Raw genomic sequence first — 21,890 nt, forward strand, 5'->3', positions numbered from 1 at the left:
AATAAATAAATAAAATCTTAAAAAAAAAATAAAAGCTATAATATTAATTTCAAGCAAGTAATATCTTGGGATCACTCTTCATATTACTTATTAATGACAACAGGAAATGCACCTTTACAATAAAGAAATCTAGAAGACACCATTTTATTCCAGAGACCAAAGTTAAAATCACCAATAACAGTACAACTGACATCTCAATGCACGACTACAATACACTAAGAGCATTATCACGTTATAGAATTCTAACCAAAAATATTTAGCCTGAAACTACAAAGAAACAATCAGATTAAAAAAAAAAAGTTAGAGACATTAAAGATAACTTGACTGAAATCTTAAAAAAAGATCAGTGTTCTGAAAGAGTTAAAAAAAGGCAAGCAAACTTAGAGGAGATGAAAAAGATATGACAACTAAATGTGATGTGTAATTCTGAATGGAAACAAAACAGAACACTACACAAGGCATTATTAAGGCAATAAGGGAAATTTTAATTTCCTGGTTGTAGTATTTAGGAGTAAAGTTAGTGATATCTGCAAAATACCTTAAATGGTTCAACTAAAAGGAAAAAAAAAAGACAAAAAGCTAACAGTTGATAAATTTAAGTGAAAGATGTATATTAATTCCACTATTCTAACTTCTCTATACCTTAACTACTACCTTTGTAAAGTTCTTCAGACATTTCAATTTTTTAGTTATTTTGGTTCTAAATGTCATTCTGTCTTCCATTCATGGGACTGCAGGCAACACTGAATTGACATGTTAATTTTCATTAATACTTGAATGTTTGCATACATACGAATTAACAGGAGAATCTGTTTAACATACAGATGCCTCAGCTACCCCATACTGAAATTGGGATACATTTAATACGGGATAGTTTAGTATCTGAAGCTTTAGAAAAATATTCCAGAGAGCTTTTGAAGTTAGTGATATAAGATCTACATTTTAGATGGTTCTCAAAACTGGTTGATAGACTAACCTGAAGAGATGTGTTTTGTTGTTGTTGTTGTTGTTATTGTTTTTGTTGCTGCTTTTTTATTTAAATGAATGGATTACCCAGCTATAGTCAACTCTATGGAGTAAGGCTTTCCAATTTGTGCTTTCAAAACTCCAAAGAAGTAAAACAACTAGGCAACAGCTTCATCCCGGGATTCTGATTCAATAACAAGTGACATCCCATGCTCACTAAACTTCTTGGTAGCTTCCTGTCAAAGTGTAGTACAGTTCATTTGAGAAAAGTTATAAATAGCAAAAAATCCCCTTAAATTGTATTTTCAGGAACAAAAGATAAATTCAGTCTACAAAATTCAAGTGAGCATTTGTATCAGACAATAACTTCAACATCACCTTCACTACCCCCACACAGATTTTTTAGTAATAGCAGTACTCCAGCAACTCCCTTGTTCATATTTATAAATCAAACAAATAAATACAAAAGCATCTGCATTTGCAAGGTATACATAAGTTGAGTAGATACTGGGTGAAGGAAACAAAGCAGCTTTTATTTCTTTAAGAAGAAAAAAAAACATAAAGAAAGGAAAACAAAACAACTACATGCAGGCTGATAGCATCCGGAAATATAAGTGTGCCACTTTTCCAAGTGAGAGCTTTCATAGCTGTTGTACAGAAGACAACAGCTACACCTTCTGCAATACTATCATCTGGGGGCTCATTAAAAATGGAGCTGCAACATCACACCAACAAGTGCCAGGGCTGGTGGGAAAAACAGCAAGGAACTCAGTAAGTAAAGGTGATGATGGTAGAACACAGGCCTATAGATTCAGATTGAAAGCACACTATATAGGACATTAAACACAAGCTGAAAGAATTCAAGTGATACTTAAGTGGTGATGCCAAGATTTCAAACGTTGCAAGTTCAGTCATCCCAGTAGTATGAATGTTATCTCATGATTTTAATTTACATTTCTCTAATGAGCAATAATGTCAAGCATCTTTTCATGTGGCTTACTTGCTATCTGTACATATATTTGGAGAATTATCTATTCATATCCTTTACCCTTTTCTTTGTAGTATTATGTTTTAAGAGTTCTGTATATGCTGGATTCAAGTCCCTTTTCAGATTTACAAATACGACAGCTTCTTTAAAGGTAAGAATGCATCTGAGAGCAAATGGGCAAATCACCTCGAGAACTAATAGGGTTTAACTGAAACTTAGTTCAGGTTAGTTGTTTTCTTGTTTATTTTTGTTTTTTGAGGAATAAAACTTCTGGAGCAGTACCTAAGATTCCAGAATAAATCACCAGTATGAGAATTTAGGCATAAGTAGGGAACTTATTTTCTTTCCAAGCCCTCCACCAAAGAAATGGTCTCATTGTCAAAGCCAAAGCTCTTGTCCACCCTTGCATTTCAAAAATGTACTTTATTAAAGCGACTGGAAAATTTAACACAGGATACCAGAGGTAAGCAATTTCTTTCTACACATATTGTTGCAATTCGATCATCTTAAATATTAATTCCCAAGGCCATTTCCTCCCTCATAAAACATTTTGTTTTCTCAGTTCTGAAGAAATACATTGGTCTTCTGAGGCACTATTTTTGCCTTCTCTCTTTTGATGATGCCACTGAGTCTGACCTCTACTTTTATGAAAAGAATGGATGAACGTATTTGAAGACAGAAGAATCTTACACAGGCATTTAGAAGTAATGAAAAATACCTCTTTCACAAAGTAGTACTAGTTTAATGTAAGTTTTGGAGAATGCTTGGACCAAGAGAATTATTATGTTACTACCATACTTTAAGGATAGTTGAAATTTGACTCAGATGATTTATTAAGGCAGCCAAAACATTTTGTTCAGAAATTTGAAATAACAATGAGAAAGTATACTTAAAAGACGTATTTTAGCAATGCTACATTCTGACATTGCATGTCTCTGAGGACTCATTTCAATGAAAAAATATTCTCACAGAAATATTACAGAACTTAAGAACATCAAAATAAACTGTACTGCTGAGGCTATAGACAATTTGCAACAAATACAGATTTCAGGAGTCACACATTCAGCAGCTTGGAGATGGCTCATCTTTACATAACATGTTATGTTCTGCAATTCACCTTAACTTAAACAGGTTTTAGAAACATCTATCCCATCTAGAGACACTGGTTTGGTTGAAAAATACAATCACCTATATCTTTAGCCACAGCCTTACTACATATGAAATAGTTTTTCATGTGCTCTTTTAATTATAATCACAGATACAGCCACAATGTTGAGAATTATAGTCACATAAAAATTTAGAACGACTGAATATTTCATATCAGGTATTTTTTAAAGAATTATGCCTTTATAAGGTTATGCTGAGGGTATTATTATTATCTTCATTTTAAAAAAATTATTAATTTATTTGACACAGAGAGAGAGCAAACAGAGGAGGAGCAGCAGAGGGAGAGGGAGAAGCAGACTCCCCACAGAGCAGGAAGCCTCATGTGGGCCTTGATCCCAGGACTTTGAGATCATGACCTGAGCCAAAGGCCGACACTTAACCAACTGAGCCACCGAGGTGTCCTGTATTATTGTCCTTATTTTTCAGATGAGGATACGGAGACACAGAAAGGTAAATTTAATTGCCTAAGATCACAGAAAGATTAAATATGTTTAGCAATACCAGATCTAGAATTTGAACACTAGAGCCCACTATTTTAACTACTGGAATAGTACAGACTCTAAAATGCATTATTTCCTGGACTACAAGTCAATTTGTTTAATTGTATTTACTCTAGGACTGATCATTTAAGTACAGTGAAAATACTAAACAGAAATGTAACCTTAACTATGGGCAAGTGGGGGCACTCATTTACTTAAAGAATACTCATTTAGAATCTACTCCGTTCCTGTGCTGGAATTGCAATTCTAGCCCTGAATGAGAAAGACTGGAGACAGGCTTTCAGGAAGCTCCAACTGTGGAACAGAAGGGCAGTAAGTAAGAACGCAAAAAGTAATTCCTTAACTTCAGTACTATGAAAAAAAAAAAATAGTTAATATGACAGAATACCAGAGTGGAGCAGATGATTTAAATAGTGTGACAGAAAGGTCTCTAAGAAAGCGGCATTTGATTTGAGACCTTGCTTGTTCAAAGGAGCCAGACTAGGGCTAACTTACCAGGAAAAACACTCCAGGCAGAGAGAACAAGCACAGAACAATGAAGGGTGGAAAATGCCTGGTGACAGCATAGACACTGGAGAACTCAGTAATGAACTCAAGTCACAGAACCACTTTCAAGAAGTGTATATTCATAACAGAGATTAGCCCAGATTCTTGTACACAAACCATGAAGCAGATAAATGAAAGGTACCTTATGTTCCCACAAGAATTAGAATTTAGGATTTGTAGGAAAACTTCAGATCATTTAGCCAACCTCCTAAAACCCAGTTAAGAGTGACCTCTGAATTATACGTGAAGGATCTTTAAAGTTACCATATATTTTTTGTCTGAAAAAGCAACTCATTATCATGTAAATAGTTAACCATATCTCCATGCATTTCTGAACACGATAATAAGATAACATTAAATAAATTAAAATCGGCACCCATTGTCATCATTATATCATTCTTTTTCTTTTTCCCATCTATCACCTTGCAATATACTATGTAATTTACATATGATTTTAATTATTTTTTATGGATTGAGTCATATCATATAAGCTTCACAAGTACGTAGGGAATGGTCAGCTTTGTTCACTGATATAGGACTGTGTTTAGTCCATAATATATAAAAAAGAAGTGAATGAGTAAACAAATTAATGCATTAATGTGTAATTATGTTCAATGACTGGAAATGTAAATTAAAAAATGGGGTTTTTTTTGTCCATTGGTGGTATAATTTTTTCCAGAGTCAACTAGTGTTAGACCAGGTCATTTCATAAGTTATCCTCAGCCTTACTCATCTATGACTTGAGTCAAGATCTAACTTTGAACTTTGTAAAAATTCCATGAAGAGTAAATATTTTATTGTACTTGTTAGCATTTTAAAATGAATTTTAGAAAAACATAAAAAAACTGATTATACTTTCCATTAGTCTATAAAAATTGTGCAGTCAGATGGATAAATTTTACATTTTTATTAGCATGTTCCTCATTGGGGTTAGAACATGCCTGTGGTAATTCAGTCCTCAAAAAGCAAGTTTAACTGGGCCAAATGTAGAATGAATTTTGAAAGTCTCTTTCCTTTGTGTCTCTATATTCGCATCCACATGCACATAACTTTATGTACAATATACATGGGGGGCTTCTATAAAGAGAGAGAAATATTTTCACAGAATTTCTAAACTGTTTCAATGAGGAAACCTCAGTTTACATGGTTAATAGACTGTTTAAGTAACTGTCCATGCAAACTCTCTAGTTCTTGACTTCAGTATTCACTACAAAGGCGTATTTGTTTTAGAATCACAGAAGTTTCTACTAACAGGCAGCATTCATAGAATATTCATTTAAAAAATAACAGAATTTCTAAGAGAAAAGGCTAAAGTAAAAGCTACTAACCCCCAAATTAAAGAATACAGGTTAGAAATATGGAATGATGCCTTAAATTCATCTCATGCCTTTTGGTATATATATTTGGTCCTCTTCTTTCTTTCTGTTGATAAAAAATGACTTTTAAAGACTTATGTACAATGCTGAAAGATTAAAGAAAAGAATCCCAGCTTAAGATAATATTTAGATTTAAATCTCATCATTTTCATGGACATCTTCAGTGGCTTATGCAGTGTTAAAGATAAAAATGTCTTTAAAATTATTAATCTATTTTGCCAGAATTTTATGAAAAAATAATTCGTTAATATCCATTGTTATCATTGTCGGCCTTAAGGGCAGAGTACTGAAACAAAACAGCATATAATTCTTGTCTAATAAAACCCTATTATTTTAGCAACAAAAAGAAAAACAAACTCATCGATACTTACCCAATGAATGAAAGTATATGTGAATCTCATTGAAAAAAATAACAAAAGGAAACTTTTACATCAAATTGGGGCCAATCCTATATTAATCAAAATAATTTGAGAAAGGGAAGGGACAGGCATTGAGGCTTATTCTGGTCTAAATGCTCCAAGCAGACATTTTAATTTTGACTACAAAGTTATTTTTACATAATTTTCCCCAATTAATCCTCAAACAACCCTTCAAGCAAAGTATTATATAATTTTGTTGAAGAAGCTGAGACTCAGATATAATAAACATATTTTCACAGCATAAAAATGACGATATGAATTTTGAATACTACTGGCATTTTCCACTTGGAATTTTGAGAAGAAAGGGGAACACCAAGACAGAGAATTGAGAGAAATCTGATTAATTAAGTCTTTGAATAACAGAATTTTTGACTAAAAATTTTTGTTCCAATCTTATAAAAGTTTTTAAGAAGTCTTATTATACTGTTTTTTCCTTCCTAGTGCTGAATTTTCATCAGATCTGACATAAACTCTACTTTAGTAAACAGTAAGCTTATGGAATTAAACTCAAGTTAAAAACATTCAATATCTGCCATAGATATATGGCAAAGATATTTCAACTAATTGATCAAACACATTTGGGACTGGCTGCCTGGACTGCTGCACTGACCAGAAGTCTAAGTCCTCACAGGAACAGAATTAACATGGAAATGTCTGAAAGAGGGACAAGGGAATCACAACTTGAACCATGTAAACCAAGTATTGCCATCACTGTTTTTGTATCTCAGAATGAATAAGTGGGCAATAAGAACTCTAATAGATTACTAATGGCATTGTTTCTCAATATAAACTATGGAAAAAATCACCGATTACTTCATTTCTACAATTAGGGGCAATTTTACAATATTTATAATGTTGAAATTGTGTCCTGGGGAAGAGCAAAAAGACATAAAGATATACTCTCAACTTTTTTCCTTTTCTTTTTTTAAAGTTTATAATATATGCATTCTTATATATTTACACATTTTATGTATTTTTTATTTCAAGTTTTAATTTTAAATTCCAGTTTCTTTTCTTTTCTTTTCTTTTTGACAGACTAGCAGTGTTACAGAAACTCTTTATCTGCACATTTTACATTATGGAAGTTACTCAAAAGAAGGAACTTCTTACATTCAGGCAAGTGTCTGATGAAATTCAACAAGAGAGACAAAAAGAGAGATTGAATCCCTTCTCCTACCTCTATCTCCTCTGCTCTGACCCACAGTTTTGAGTTGCTATTTAAGGACCTGCTCTTCCTGAATAATTAATACAGAGAATTCCAGACTCTAATGAACCTCAACATGTAATCATACAAACATTTATATAAAAAGACACACACATATATATACCAACAAAAAGTCCCACAAACCAATTTTTGACAGTACATCACTCTGAAGACTCATACTATGTCAACTATTTATCAAATTGTCTGAATCTTTTCCTCTACTGCAGGTCCCCACAGACTGTTAAGTTCAACCTATCCTAAAGTATATTTTTCATGTTTTCTTTTGACTGCAAAGTTTTTAGGAAATAATCCCTACCTTTCTCTTGATACATATAAATATATATCATAAATATGTGTGCAGGTATTGAAAAGTTGTATTTATTGAATTCCTGCTGATTGCCAGCTAGGTGCTAAATGCTTTATAATATATATAACCCTCATAACAATTCTGTATGGTAAGCAAGATTAAGAAATTTATTTTTCAAAGAAGAAACGGTGCTTAGAGAGGTAAAACTCTAAAAGGTGGAGTTGGAATTCATATGCACATCTGTCCAAAGACCACCAGTTAAGCTACGTGTATACTTTGTGTATTGTGTACTTTGATAATACAAATGAAAAGAACATGGCATCTGACCTTTGACAACCTTCTGTATTTCCCAAGTATACTCTCACCTCCAAAGGCAGGGTTCTAGCCAATATAATTTCATTTGACAGGCACAAGGGAACTTTCAGTTTCATAACCTACTATTGTAAGTATTTATAAATGACTGAAGTATACTCTCCCTACCCACTTCCACACCTTTTAGGATGGCATGGGGAAGAGACATTCTAGAGATGGTTAGGAGGTATCTTCTAAGGCATGAACTAACCAGGAACTGAAGGAGTATAGTGAGTACCTGAGAGACATAGCAGGGAAAGAATGAAATAAGGGCTTGAGGCAGAACAGCATGATGTATCATAGTCTGGGCTGTAGAGGCATATGAATGTGCGTTCTACTCCCACCTCGACCATTCAATAGCTTTATGGCTTCAGACAAGATAGCCAAACACACATAGAGAAAAACAGAAAATGTTCCAATTTTATATCCATCACTATATACATATTTCTACACAACTTTCAAGTAGGTTATAGTTGTAATTGACTATTTGTATTTTTTTGCCAATTTAGGAGTATTATAATGCACCACATATATATTTTGTTTATTATACAATCTACCACCGTATTTGTGAAAATCCCCTTCACCCAGATGTATCCTTCCAAACCACTACTCTTAATCCTTAAACTGTATTTTAAGATTCCATTCTGGGTCCAGTTCTCATCCCCTTTACGTATTTCCCCTGGGCTTGCCTACCTCCGGTGCTAGTACCAAGGACCTAGGATCCTCCACCAATGAAGCTCCAGTTATACCTCAGCACTGACTCATCTTCCTTCTCTTGTATTCTTTGTTTCTTTGCACATAGAGCTTTCTCTTTCTGAAATATTATCTCCCACTTTTTAAAAAATCTATGAAGCTTTTATTTATTCATGATTCAGCTCTAATATCATATCCTCTGGAAAGTATACCTTATGTTTTCCTTGCAATATGTTTCAACCCTCCAATAACAATATTTCCTAGGTCAAAGCTTAGAGATATATTCTGAAAACAGAACAAAATATTTGTAATCTGATCAGTTATGAAAAGCCAGAATTAGGGGCACCTGGGTGGCTCAGTCGGTTACGTGTCTGACTCTCGATTTCGGCTCAGATCATGGTCTCAGGGTCATGGGATTGAGCCCTAAGTTGGGCTTCGTGCTCAGCATAGAGTCTGCCTGAGATTCTCTCTCTCTTCCTCTGCTCCTCCCCCTCATCACTCTCTCACTCTCTAAATAAATATCTTTAAAAAAGAAGGAAGAAAGAAAAAGAAAGAAAGAAAGAAAGAAAGAAAGAAAGAAAGAAAGAAAGAAAGAAAGAAAAGGAGAGAAAGAGAGAAAGGGAAAGAAAAGAAAATCCAGAAATAGAATTGCAGGTAGCACCACTCCAAATTATAGCAATGGTCACAGTATAACATCCATGCAATTACTGACATATTAAAATTTGCATTTTTCTTACCTAGTGCATCTAGCCCAAATTCTTATACTTCCTTAAAGGAACCAAGGGAATGTTAGAGATGACTGTAAATACCTGGTTTGTCTCTAAATAGTATATAGCAGTCCTACCCTTACACTAGCACAAATTTGGAAGCCCATAGTCTGTACTCTAAAGGAAAGTGATCTCAGCTTGATTCCCAGGCATCCTCTTTTAGTTGCTGACTCAGAGCCTACTTGAATGCATGATTCAGAAACTACTTGGGTGCCTGATCTTGCTACTAAATATTCTTGCATTATCTTCTGGTGAGCCTTACTTGGAAATTACTGGTCAGCCCCTATAAGAACAGAGCTAAGAACCCATCAAATTTACAGAAACAGCATAAGTGATCTGTGCATGCTTGTCAATAAATGTTTGCACCTGTACAGCAGAATTTGATCTGAGATTTGGTTTCATTGTAAAGCAGTAGCAAGGCTGTGGGGGGGGGGTCATGTCAACATTTAATTGCTGGAGGTTATTTTATTTACTAAAGAACTAACTGCTGTCCATGATTGAAATAATTTACATCAATTCTCTACAAAGGAGTACTCTATTTCATTAGAGCATTTGGCCATTTTTTGAGACCAAAGTAAATGTCTTTTTAACTTTCAAACTCAACACCCAGATGTCCAGAATATGCTAAGCTTTATAGAATTTATACAATATGTTTGTTGGAAAATTAAAGGACTTGTCTACAAGAAAGAATTATAATTGAAATGATGACTCAAGGTCACTAGAAAGCTAGATAGATAATTAAAAAAAAGTGAAGTTATGTATGTCTTACCTGAATCCCGCCAATTATAAGAGTAAGTTAAAGCAATATTTATGAATAAAGCACATGTACCTAGGATATAGTTGCCTTCATTCTGTTCCTTGGCCACAGGCTACATCTCATATTGTTTTTTACAAATGAATATCAATGGCAAAATAGAAACCAGAAGCACTTTGATCATTTAGTTTGCCTAGATTTATTACTATGACTCTAATACCTGTTCTACTGTTATTCTATTTACACTTTACATGTTAAGCATTGGCAAATAATGGGAATCAGAAATAAAGATATGACTCATTAGACTCATTCAAGAGATGAGGAAAATGAAATCCAGACAGATTAAGTGATTTATCTACACAATACTTGGTGGTAGTTTAAAGTGGTACCCACCTTGTCTTCCTCCTATTCTACTGCTCTTTCTACAGTACCACAGATTTTTATAGTTGTACCCTAAATGTATCAATCTCACCCTATGAAGAGACTTAAAATCTAATTAGAAAAAATGTATTATTACTGTGTACCATGGTTTTTGGTACACTTGAACACCCTAAAAATCCACTGTACTTTTTAATCATTCATAATTTACTGAAACATAGTATTGATTAACATAAATCACTCAGTTTCTGAAGAAAGCCAGAAATTCTCTCAGATAATACTGCTTTCTACTTGCAGCTTTTCTTTATTCATCAAAGGCCATTGCAAAATGTAAAGATAAAATCCAACCACCAATACTGGACTTGAAGTAAAGAGAAATAAAAGATATATAAGACATTCTTGGTTTTTAGAAAATAGAAGTCTTAGATAAAATCAAGATTAGATTGTTAAAATTCAGGGTTGACCAATCGTTTGAACAATATGCCATATGTTATGTACTGAAATAAGAAAAATTCTGTTAAATAGTTTCAGTGTGAGTCCTTGAGATAATACAAAAACTTCTCAAAAAGACAGAAATAAAGTGTAAGTGGAGGTTAAAACAATTAACTTAGTCTGAGCATATGGCATCAGATATGTAGCCTTTGATAGAATTGTACTTTAGAGAAAATTCACAAGCCTCTGCAGCTATTTCTGCATTCATGATTATAGGAATTCCCTAGGATTTTAAACGTATCACTTATGAATATCAAGCATCTACTCATTAAGAAAAATAAATGAAGGCAAAGGTAAAAATAGTCACGACAGATTGGAAATTAGGAATTTCAATTCTATGTGGAATATTCAAGGAAGGTTCTAGCAGAAGTATGTTTTATTCTCATATCATTAACTATATCTTATTAAATACTATTGTTTAGCAGGAATTACACTAGGCACTGCTGTAAAGCACGAAGCAGACTTACCTTGTGCACTTGATACTTTCTCTAAAGCATATCTGTTTAACATCATTTGTTTAACATGTACCCTTCTTGTTCATTATGATGTTGGAATCCAAAAGACAAAAATATTCTCTCTCGGGATGCCAGGTAGCTTAGTCAGTTAAACATCTGACTCTTGATTTTGGCTCAGGTTATGATCTCAGGGCTGTGAGATTGAGCCCCTCTTGGGCCTACACGCTGGACGTGGAGCCTGCTTAAGATTCTCTCCCTCCCTTTCCCTCTCTCTTCCTCTCCAAAAAAGAATATCTTCTCTTTCTCATATATGTATACACAGTGCCTTGCACAAATACTCATTAACTATAAGTAGCACGAATGAAAGTCTCTGCTCTCCACCTGGCCTGAGAGTAGAGGCCATTTTTCCTTTATCTTTAAATTAATTCCATATTTTGTGCAACATCTTAGATTTAGAAGGTGCTCAACAAATTCCATGAATTTGTAAATAATATACTGTAACTATTTTGGAACTTGTACTTCATCCTACAAATTTTCATTCTTCTCTCCATTTTTCTGTGATGAAGTGTTTTCTTTCATGTAAGATTTAAAATATGCCATGCAAGTAATTTCATTAGTAATATAAATGGCTAGGCTACTCTGTTGCATGGTGTGGGTGGGCCAGAGCCAGTATGTAAGAATGACCAGCCAAGAGGCACCTGGGTGGCTCAGTCAGTTGAGCGACTGACTCTTGAAGTTGGCTCAGGTCATGATCTCAGGGTCATGAGATTAAGCCCCAAATTGGGCTCTGGGCTCAGCAGGGAGTCTGCTCTGGATTCTCTCTCTCCCTCTGCCCTGGCCCCCCACCCCGTGCACACTCTTTCTCTCTAAAACAAATTAATACATCTTAAAAAAAAAAAAAAGGAATGACCAGCTAAGTGGTCAAAAGACTATTAGAAGGTGCTGGCATCCTGGAGCTGGTCCCTAGGGAAGACTTGCTGGATGATGAAGAAACTTGTTAACATGTGTAGGAAAACCACAGCTGGCCCATAATTATGAGCTGCTAATGCCACTGTGTTTGGCAGCTATACCAAAAACAATCCACTGGAATGAAAAGACCCTCTCTCTTGCTATGATCTTTCAGTTCCTCCAGAGTTCTTTCCTGACAAAGTTTAATATCAAGCCAGCTTGCAAAGGAGGAATATTTTCAAGGTTCAAATCTAATAATACAAAACAAGGGAAAGGACAATAGATTTGTATTATAAAGGCAATATATTCACAACTGGCACAGGAATTATTTTGACAGACTTACAAGTCTCACCTCCAGAGTAGGTGACGAAACCTATAACTAAAGCAACCATCTTTACCCTCATGACTGACTAGTCAATGCTACTCTTGATGCTTTCATATTATGTAGATGCTTATGGTTTTGAACAATTATCTAGTATCCTTATGTTTATGCTCTAGAAGCTCAACCTATCAGTGCTGATAAAACATTCTAGTCCTGTTTTTACTAAAGGATGAAGAATGCATTTGGATTCACCACCAATGCCAAAACACAATTTGTTTTCCATTAAAAAATGAGGAATTAGAGGCTCCTTCCTCTTTCAACAGTCTTGGGTATATGTGACTATAGCTCAAGAATTCTTTAGGAGACAAATAAGAGATGCTATGCTGCAAAGTTTATTCATTAACTTGCAGGTCTCAACCATAATTATATTAGAAAAATTTCCAATGCTGTTACCTTTCCTGTCAGAGAATTCAAGAAACTCTTCTGAAGGATTTTTTCTAGATTGCATTATCCTGACTATTTAATGTATTTTCCAAATTTTCTGGAAGTAATTAGAAGTACATAATAGAGAAAAGAAGAAATTGTAAGGAAGGGGAAATTGAGGGGTATGTATATAAATGATACATAAATGTTTTTGCAAGGCATCTTTAAAAGAAATAAAGGAAGTTGAAGTAAGTACTCTGAGCAGTCGATCTTCATTCCTATTATGAACAGGCATTAGATCTGTTGCATGAGGGTGTGTCTGAGCAAGTACATTAATTTATACATTCATCACTTTTTTTCTTTTCTAGTTTCCCTGTGATCCTATTACAGGCCAGGCTATTCTTTACCACACCCTATTTGACCTAGGTTCACCACATACATGATTTTCCTATCTTGAGAACATGATAAAAAACATAAACATAAGCCCGCATCTTCCTACAGTGGGCACACATAATTGGCCACTGAAATACTTACTTAACATAGGAAATAGCTTGATATTTGGATGCTTCTTGTATACAGCGATTGATCAGATCAATATTAAGCATTCTAGCACCAAAGAGCAATGAAAAGAGTACAGATTGTGGAGTCAGGAAGAAAGTTTGAATTGCAGTTAGTTTTACTAACTAAAAATATAAGCTTTGGCAGATTAATTAACTTTTCTTAGATTCAATTTCCTCTTATGTAAAGCATAGATGAGAATGTACCAAACCAGAAAATTGTAAAGATTAAAGGAATTAATATATATCTATTTCCTTTGTACTCCCAAAATATTAGTTCCCTGTGCATTACATATATTACTGCTTCATAATTAATAATTCCAGTGTTATCTAAATGAATAACCTGACCATTTCTTCCCCATCTTTTAGGCAAGCTGCTCTTTTGCCAGAAAACCTTTCCACCCTTTTTGTTTCCTCACGCATACCTTTTTGTTCTTTGATGCTCAGTTCAAACATCTCTTCCTCCAGAAAACTTCCTACTACCCTTGAACTCATTAACATCTTCTATCTCTGCAATCCCTTGGCATGCTGTGCCTACTTCTGTTTATACATTTGTTTGTTTATACATTAATCATTGACATAACTTCTGTCTCACCTACTAAACGATAAGTTCTTCTGGATAGTTAATATCATTTTACTGTAATTTGCATTCCACGTCCCCATTGCCAACTACAGGGACAGCTGTTTCCCCCCACACACACATATAAATATAATGTTTCTAATTCTACTTAAAAACGTATATATTAAATTTTTAGAAACCAAAATGTCCACACATTGAGTTCTATTCCACTGAGGGATAAGAGAAACTGGAGTATATGCAACCTGGAATTTAAGCCCCTGATTGCCTTTGCTTCTGCTCCTTTACTGCCATCTTCTGACATGATCTGTGTTTGCTGCTGGGGGCACGTGTCACTTCCCTGAGCCTCTTTTCTTCACTGGCTGAGTATCTAGGTAGCACTGAGGATTTTGAGCTAAGACCAGTGATGCTATTGTTATTGTGGATGATGTTATGTTTTGCCTTCACCTGAAACTCAGGGCTTTTTCTGATTCATTTTCCTGATGGGAAAGGTTAGGTGACTGTCAAAATCTGATCCTAGGGTGTTCAATAGGGACCAAAATTATTAAAATGAAAATACTCTGCATTATTCACTATAGCATTTATTTCCTTGATAATTTAGTAGGTGCTGTCCTAAGTCATAGAGCATAGATTTAGTCCAGTTTGAACTTAAAAAAGTCACTAGTCTCACATCTGTAATATGATAAGGATCAGAAATGACTGTCATCAATGACTTTCATAGGCCTCAAAATTGTATGATTCTCTTTCATTTTATGGGATATTTCATTCTAACTTACCTATAATAGTACAAGATGCATAGATGTTACTTTATGAGTAAATACTGACTGGAAAGCATAGTCACATGGCTAATTTCATACATACTTTTAACAAACATGTGAAGCAAGCAGGGAAGATACCACCTTTTCCTTTTTACAGTTGAGAGAACTTGCATGTGGATTCAAGGCTAAAAACAAATTCTGGCTGTAGGTCCTATGTGTCTCCTTTCTTAAAACAAATTACTTTCATCCACTAGGACTATGTAAAATATGCAGAGACAAACTTTTATTTTATAAAATGTTTGAACTTATGTACATATTGAGTCCACTCCAAAACACAAATCTATAAAGCAGTTTTAAACTAAAAATGATTTACTAGAGCAATATATGTATAAATTACTTCCACTTATATCTTACTATAGAGAAAAAAATAGTAATGATGTTTCCGAAGGGAACAGGATGCAGAAAATGTGATTATAAATCGTGTAATTCCTAACTATGAATTTCTTATATAAAAATCCAGGGAAATTGATTATCAAACCCCTAATTAATTAAAACTGGGTTAATAACTGACAATAGGGTGTACTGGAAACCAGTCATTGTACTTTCAAATCCCAAATATTACATTCAATTCCTGAAAGCAAACTGATTTCCAAATAACTATAAAAGATCTCAGTTGGACTGCTTGGTAAAAGAGACTAGATTTTCTTGTTTTGTTTCAACTCTACAGTTTCTTTAGTGTGTAGGGTCAATGAATGTAATTTATTTCTGGATAATTAAAAATAATGAAGGATCTTTGAATTGCTAGTAACTATCTTGTATATGGCCCTCCCTGTCTAGCATGTTTACTTTTAATTATGGAAGATATGGTAAAGATATATTTATCACAGAGCATATATGTACATTTTTTATTAAAAATAAATCCCTGTTCTCATTATTGTTAATTTTATGTTTGATAATTATAATGCACGTATTTAGGAAAAAAGTTATTTTTTAGAGATAAACACCATAACATTTTCCTATTTTATATAACAAATAATCCCAAAACTTAATGACTTACAACAATAATAATTTTGTTATTATCTCTCATCATTCTGAAGATTAGACTGGGCTCAGCTAAGCTACTCTCTCATTCAAGATCTCTTACGTGATGAGAGTCAGATAGAGGCTGGACTTAGATTCAGCTTGAAGTCTTCTTCAGTGGTACGACTGGTAGGTGATGCTGGCTAACAGCTGAGACCTAAAGTTGTGGCTGTTCTCCACAACACTTATGCATGCCCTCTATGTATAGCCTAGGCTTCCTTGCAGGCTGGTGGCTGAGATCAAAGAGTACATTCCTACGAAGAAAAAATGTAAGCTGCTAGAACCCTAAATCATGGGCTTAGAATTGCCCTAGTGTCACATACTCTATTGTTCAAAAGATGAGGCAGTATAAGTGTGTAACTTCAAGAGGACGAGACATAGAATGTACCTCCCAATGAAACAAGAGTCAGTGAATTTAATGGTATTTTGAAACTGCCATAGTTAGTTCTCTGGCCACAAATTATTTACATACCAACCACAAGCAAAAACTCACCTACTTCCAAGACTCCCTACATGAAGTAGCATTTCTTTGTGGAATCAGTCTTAGCTCCAGTCCTGATAACTGTTCTCCACATCAGGTCCAGACCCAGATGAACTTCCTAAAAGTGGTTCTCAGAATAGACATTTTTGAGTACAGTTCCTTTCAATATGAAGAATTCTCTATGAAAGAGACAAGCTTCTGTACCTCCACAATGGACATACTATGTCAGCAGATGCATAGAACACCTTTCATTCAAAAAAGGGGGAAAGGAGGGAGAGGAGTTAAGATAACAGAGGAGTAGTGGCCCCCTTTTTCAGCTGGTCCCCTGAATCAAACTGGATAGGTACCAGAGCATCCTGAAAACCCAAAGAATCAGCCTGAGACACATCTGGATCTCTACAAATGAACATCTCCAGCGCTGAGTTTTGAGGTACGAAGCAGGGAGCCGTGAATCTGCACACAACTATCGGAAGGTAAACAGAAGGGGGAGGGAGCTGTGGCGCGCGGGCACCGGTAAGCGGTAGCCACCTGCACCTGGGAGCAGGCTGGACTCGTGGACTCGCACCTGTGAGAGAGCAGACTGAGACCGTGAGCCTGGGAACACTGCGTGAGAACAGACTGAAAACTGGAGCTCCGGAGCACTCACTTGAGCTAGACTGAAACCGGGAGCTCGGAAGCGCTCGCACGACCTGACAACCAGAGCTCCTGAGAACACACTGGAACTAGACTGAAACATAGAGCTCCGTAGCGCTCGTGGACCTGACTGAAAACCGGAGCTCCTGAGCACTCACTGGAACCATACTAAAACTGGGAGCTCATGAGCCAGTGCGCGACCAGACTGAAAACCAGCGCTCTGGAGTGCGCTTGAACCACACTGAAAGAGCTCAGGAGCCCGCGCGGAACCGGGGGCGGCTGGCGATGTTAGAAACACAAAGGACAGAGACGTGCGGGCCCTGGAAGTGAGAGCTGGGACACTGGCTGTGGGGTGCACAACCCAGACGCTGCAGGGTTTTTAGCAGCACCAAAAGAAACAGAGTTAAAGAGGCCAAGAGAGCTCAGTGGAGAGCAGACTGCAATCTTTCTGTTCTGAGACAGGGGCTGGGATTCGCCCACTGCTGCTATGACTCTTAGAAGAGTCACAGAAAAACACCAGGGAAAGCTACCAGAGAACAAAAGCCTGGAAATACCGGCTCACATTGTGCCCATCCCCATCCCCCCACGCAGGGGACAGGGAGACTCTAATCAAACAGGGTTGCCTGAATATCAGTGCAGCAGACCCCTCCCCCAGAAGGCAGGCTGAATAATCAAGAAGCCCACATCCCTAAGGTCCCTATAAAACAAGTGCACACTGCCTGGGTCCTGGTCAATAATTTGGGCTCTGGGCAACCCCCCAACCTCTCCTCATCAGAATGACGAGAAGGAGAAATCCCCCCCAGCAAAGAAAAGATAATGAGTCTGTGGCCTCTGCCACAGAACTGATGGATATGGATATAACCAAATTGTCAGAAATGGAGTTCAGAGCAACAATGGTCAAGATGATGTGTAGGCTTGAAAAAAAATATTAATGGAAATATTAATGAGAATATTGAATTTCTAAGGGCGGAAAAGAGAGCGAATCTGGCAGAAATTAAAAATACTATGAATCAAATGCAGTGAAAACTAGATGTTCTAACGGCCAGGGTAAATGAGGCAGAAGAACAAATTAGTGAATTGGTGGATAGGATGGTAGAAGAGAAAGTTAAAACAGAAACTTGGCTCAAAAAAATCCAATCTCAAGAATGTAGGTTACGGGAGATTACTGACTCAATGAAATGTTCCAATGTCAGAATCATCGGCATCCCCGAGGAGGTGGAGAAAGAGAGAGGTCTACAAGAGATATTTGAACAAATCATAGCTGAAAACATCCCTAATCTAGCAAAGGAAACAGGCATTTGTGTCCAAGAGGCAGAGGGAACCCCTCCCAAGTTCAACCACGACAAACCTACACCACTTCACGTCATAGTGCAATTTGTAAATATTAGATCCAAGGATACAGTATTGAAAGTGGCCAGGGCAAAGAAATTTCTCATGTACAAAGGCAAAAATATCAGAATTACATCAGACCTGTCTACACAGACCTGGAATGAGAGAAAGGCTTGGGGGGGGCATTTTTAAAGCTCTAGCAGAGAAAAACATGCAGCCAAGGATCCTTTATCCAGGAAGACTGTCATTCAGAATTGATGGAGAGATAAGGACCTTCCAGAATCGCAGGTCACTGTCCAATTTCATAATCACGAAACCAGCCCTACAGGAGATATTAAGGGGGGGTTCTATAAAATTAAAAAGACCCCCAGAGTGATACAGAACAGAAAGTTACAATCTATAGAAACAAAGACTTTACAGGCAACATGACATAATTAAAATCCTATCTCTCAACAATCACTCTCAATGTGAATGGCCTAAATGCTCCCCAAAATGCCACAGGGTTGCAGATGGGAAAAAAGACATGACGCATCCATTTGCTGTCTACAAGAGACTCATCTTGAACTTAAAGATACATCCAGACTGAAAGTGAAGGGATGAAAAACCATTTTTCATGCCAATGGACCTCAAAAGAAAGCTGGGGTAGCAATTCTCATATCAGACAGATTAGATTTTAAACTAAAGACTGTAGTTAGAGATACAGAAGGACACTATATTATTCTTAAAGGTTGTATCAACAAGTGGATATGAAAATTATAAATATCTATGCCCCCAACAGCGGAGCAGCAAGATACACAAGCCAACTCTTAACCAGAAAAAAGAGACGTATAGATAAAAATATGTTAATAGTAGGGGACCCCAACACTCCACTATCAGCAATAGACAGATCACCTAAGCAGAAAATCAACAAAGAAACGAGAGCTTTGAATGATATACTAGACCAGATGGACCTCATAGATATATATAGAACACTACACCCCAGAATAACAGAATACTCATTCTTTCCGAATGCACATGGAATTTCTCCAGAACAGACCATATACTGGGTCACAAAACAGGTCTCAACCGATACCAAAACACTGAAATTATTCCCTGCATATTGTCAGACCACAATGCTATGAAATTGGAACTCAATCACAAGGAAAAATCTGGAAGAAACTCAAACACTTGGAAACTAAGAACCATCCTGCTCAAGAATGATTGGAGAAACCAGGAGATTAAAAATCAATTTAAACAATTTATGAAGACCAACGAGAATTAAAACACAATGGTCCAAAACCTATGGGACACTGCAAAGGCGGTCCTAAGGGGAAAATACATAGCCATCCAAGCCTCACTCAAAAGAATAGAAAAATCTAAAATGCAGTTTTTATATTCTCATCTCAAGAAGCTGGAGCTGGAACAGAAGAACAGGCCGAACCCATGCATGAGAAAGCAGTTGATCAAGATTAGAGCAGAGATCAATGGATTAGAAACCAGGAGCACAGTAGAGCAGATCAACAGAACAAGAAATTGGTTCTTTGAAAAAATAAATAAGATCAATAAACCACTGGCAAGACTTATTCAAAAGAATAGAGAAATGACCCATATTAATAAAATTATGAATGAAAGGGGAGAGTTCACAACCAACACCAATGAAATAGGAAGGATCATTAGAAACTTTTACCAACATCTTTATGCCAATAAATTAAACAACCTGGAAGAAATGGTGCCTTCCTGGAAACCTATAAACTACCAAGACTGAAACAGGAAGAAACTGATTTTTTAAACAGACCAATTAATTATGAAGAGATTGACCAAGTGGGATTCATCCCTGGGATGCAAGGGTGGTTCAACATTCGCAAATCGATCAGTGTGATAGATCATATCAACAAGAAAAGAGTAATACATATTCTCCTGAAGCTGTTTCAAAAAATAGAAACAGAAGGAAAACTACCAAACTCATTCTATGAGGCCGGTATTACCTTGATCCCCAAACCAGACAAAGACCCCATCAAAAAGGAGAATTACAGAATGATATCCCTAATGAATATGGATGCCAAAATTCTCAACAAGATCCTAGCTAATAGAATCCAACAGTACATTAAAAGGATTATCCATCATAGAAACTGATTTTTTAAACAGACCATGCAAGGGTGGTTCAACATTCGCAAATCGATCAGTGTGATAGATCATATCAACAAGAAAAGAGTCAAGAACCATATGACTCTCTCAATAGATGCAGAAAAAACATTTGACAAAATACAGCATCCTTTCCTGATTAAAGGCTGGAAGCCTTTCGCTTAAGATCAGGAACATGACAAGGATGCCCACTCTCGTCATTATTATTCAACACAGTACTAGAAGTCCTTGGACCAGCAATCAGACAACAAAAAGGGATAAAAGGTATCCAAATCAACAAAGACGAAGTCAAACTCTCTCTCTTCACAGATGACATGATACTCTATATGGAAAACCCAAAAGAATCCACTCCCAAACAACTAGAAGTTATAGAACAGTAATGTGGAGGGATACAAAAATCAATGCTCAGAAATCAGTTGCATTTCTATACACAAACAATGAGACTGAAGAGAAAATAGGGAATCCATTCCATTTATAATAACACCAAAAATCATATGTTACTTCAGAATTAACTTGACCAGAGATGTAAAGGATCCATATTCTAGAACCTACAAATCACACTTGAAAGACATTGAAGAAGACATGAAAAGATGGAAAAATATTCCATGCTCATGGATCGGAAGAATTAATATAGTTAAAATGTCTATGCTACCCAGAGCAATGTACACTTTCAATGCCATTCCGATCAAAATACCGAGGACATTTTTCAAAGAACTGGAACAAACAGCCCTTAAATTTGTGTGGAACCAGAAAAGGCCCCGAATCACCAAGGAATTGTCAAAAAGCAAAAACAAAGCTGGGGGCATCACACTGACGGATTTCAAGCTATACTACAAAGTTCTCATCACAAAGACAGCATGGTACTGACACAAAAACAGACACATAGACCAATGGAACAGAATAGAGAACCCAGAAATGGACCCTCGGCTCTTGGGGCAACTAATCTTTCACAAAGCAGGAAAAAACACCCAGTGGAAAAAAGACAGTCTCTTCAATAAATGGTGCTGGGAAAATTGGACAGCTACATGCAAAAGAATGAAACTTGACCACTCTCTCACACCATACACAAAAATAAACTCCAAATGGATGAAAGACCTCAATGTGAGACAGGAATCCATCAAAATCCTAGAGGACAACATAGGCAGCAACCTCTACGACATTGGCCACAGCAAACTTTTTCATGACACATCTCCAAAGGGAAGAGAAACAAAAGATAAAATGAACTTGTGGGTCTTCATCAAGATAAAAAGCTTCTGCACAGCCAAGGGAACAGTCAAAAAAACTAAGAGGCAGCCCAC

General features: G+C 36.1%; 1 pseudogene; it reads left to right on the forward strand.

Annotated features, from left to right (window-relative positions):
- Positions 1-21,890, forward strand: part of LOC100464885 — a 97,019-nt pseudogene that overhangs the window by 67,168 nt on the left and 7,961 nt on the right.

The sequence above is a fragment of the Ailuropoda melanoleuca genome, chromosome 16, assembly GCF_002007445.2.
Source record: "Ailuropoda melanoleuca isolate Jingjing chromosome 16, ASM200744v2, whole genome shotgun sequence".
NCBI lineage: Eukaryota > Metazoa > Chordata > Mammalia > Carnivora > Ursidae > Ailuropoda > Ailuropoda melanoleuca.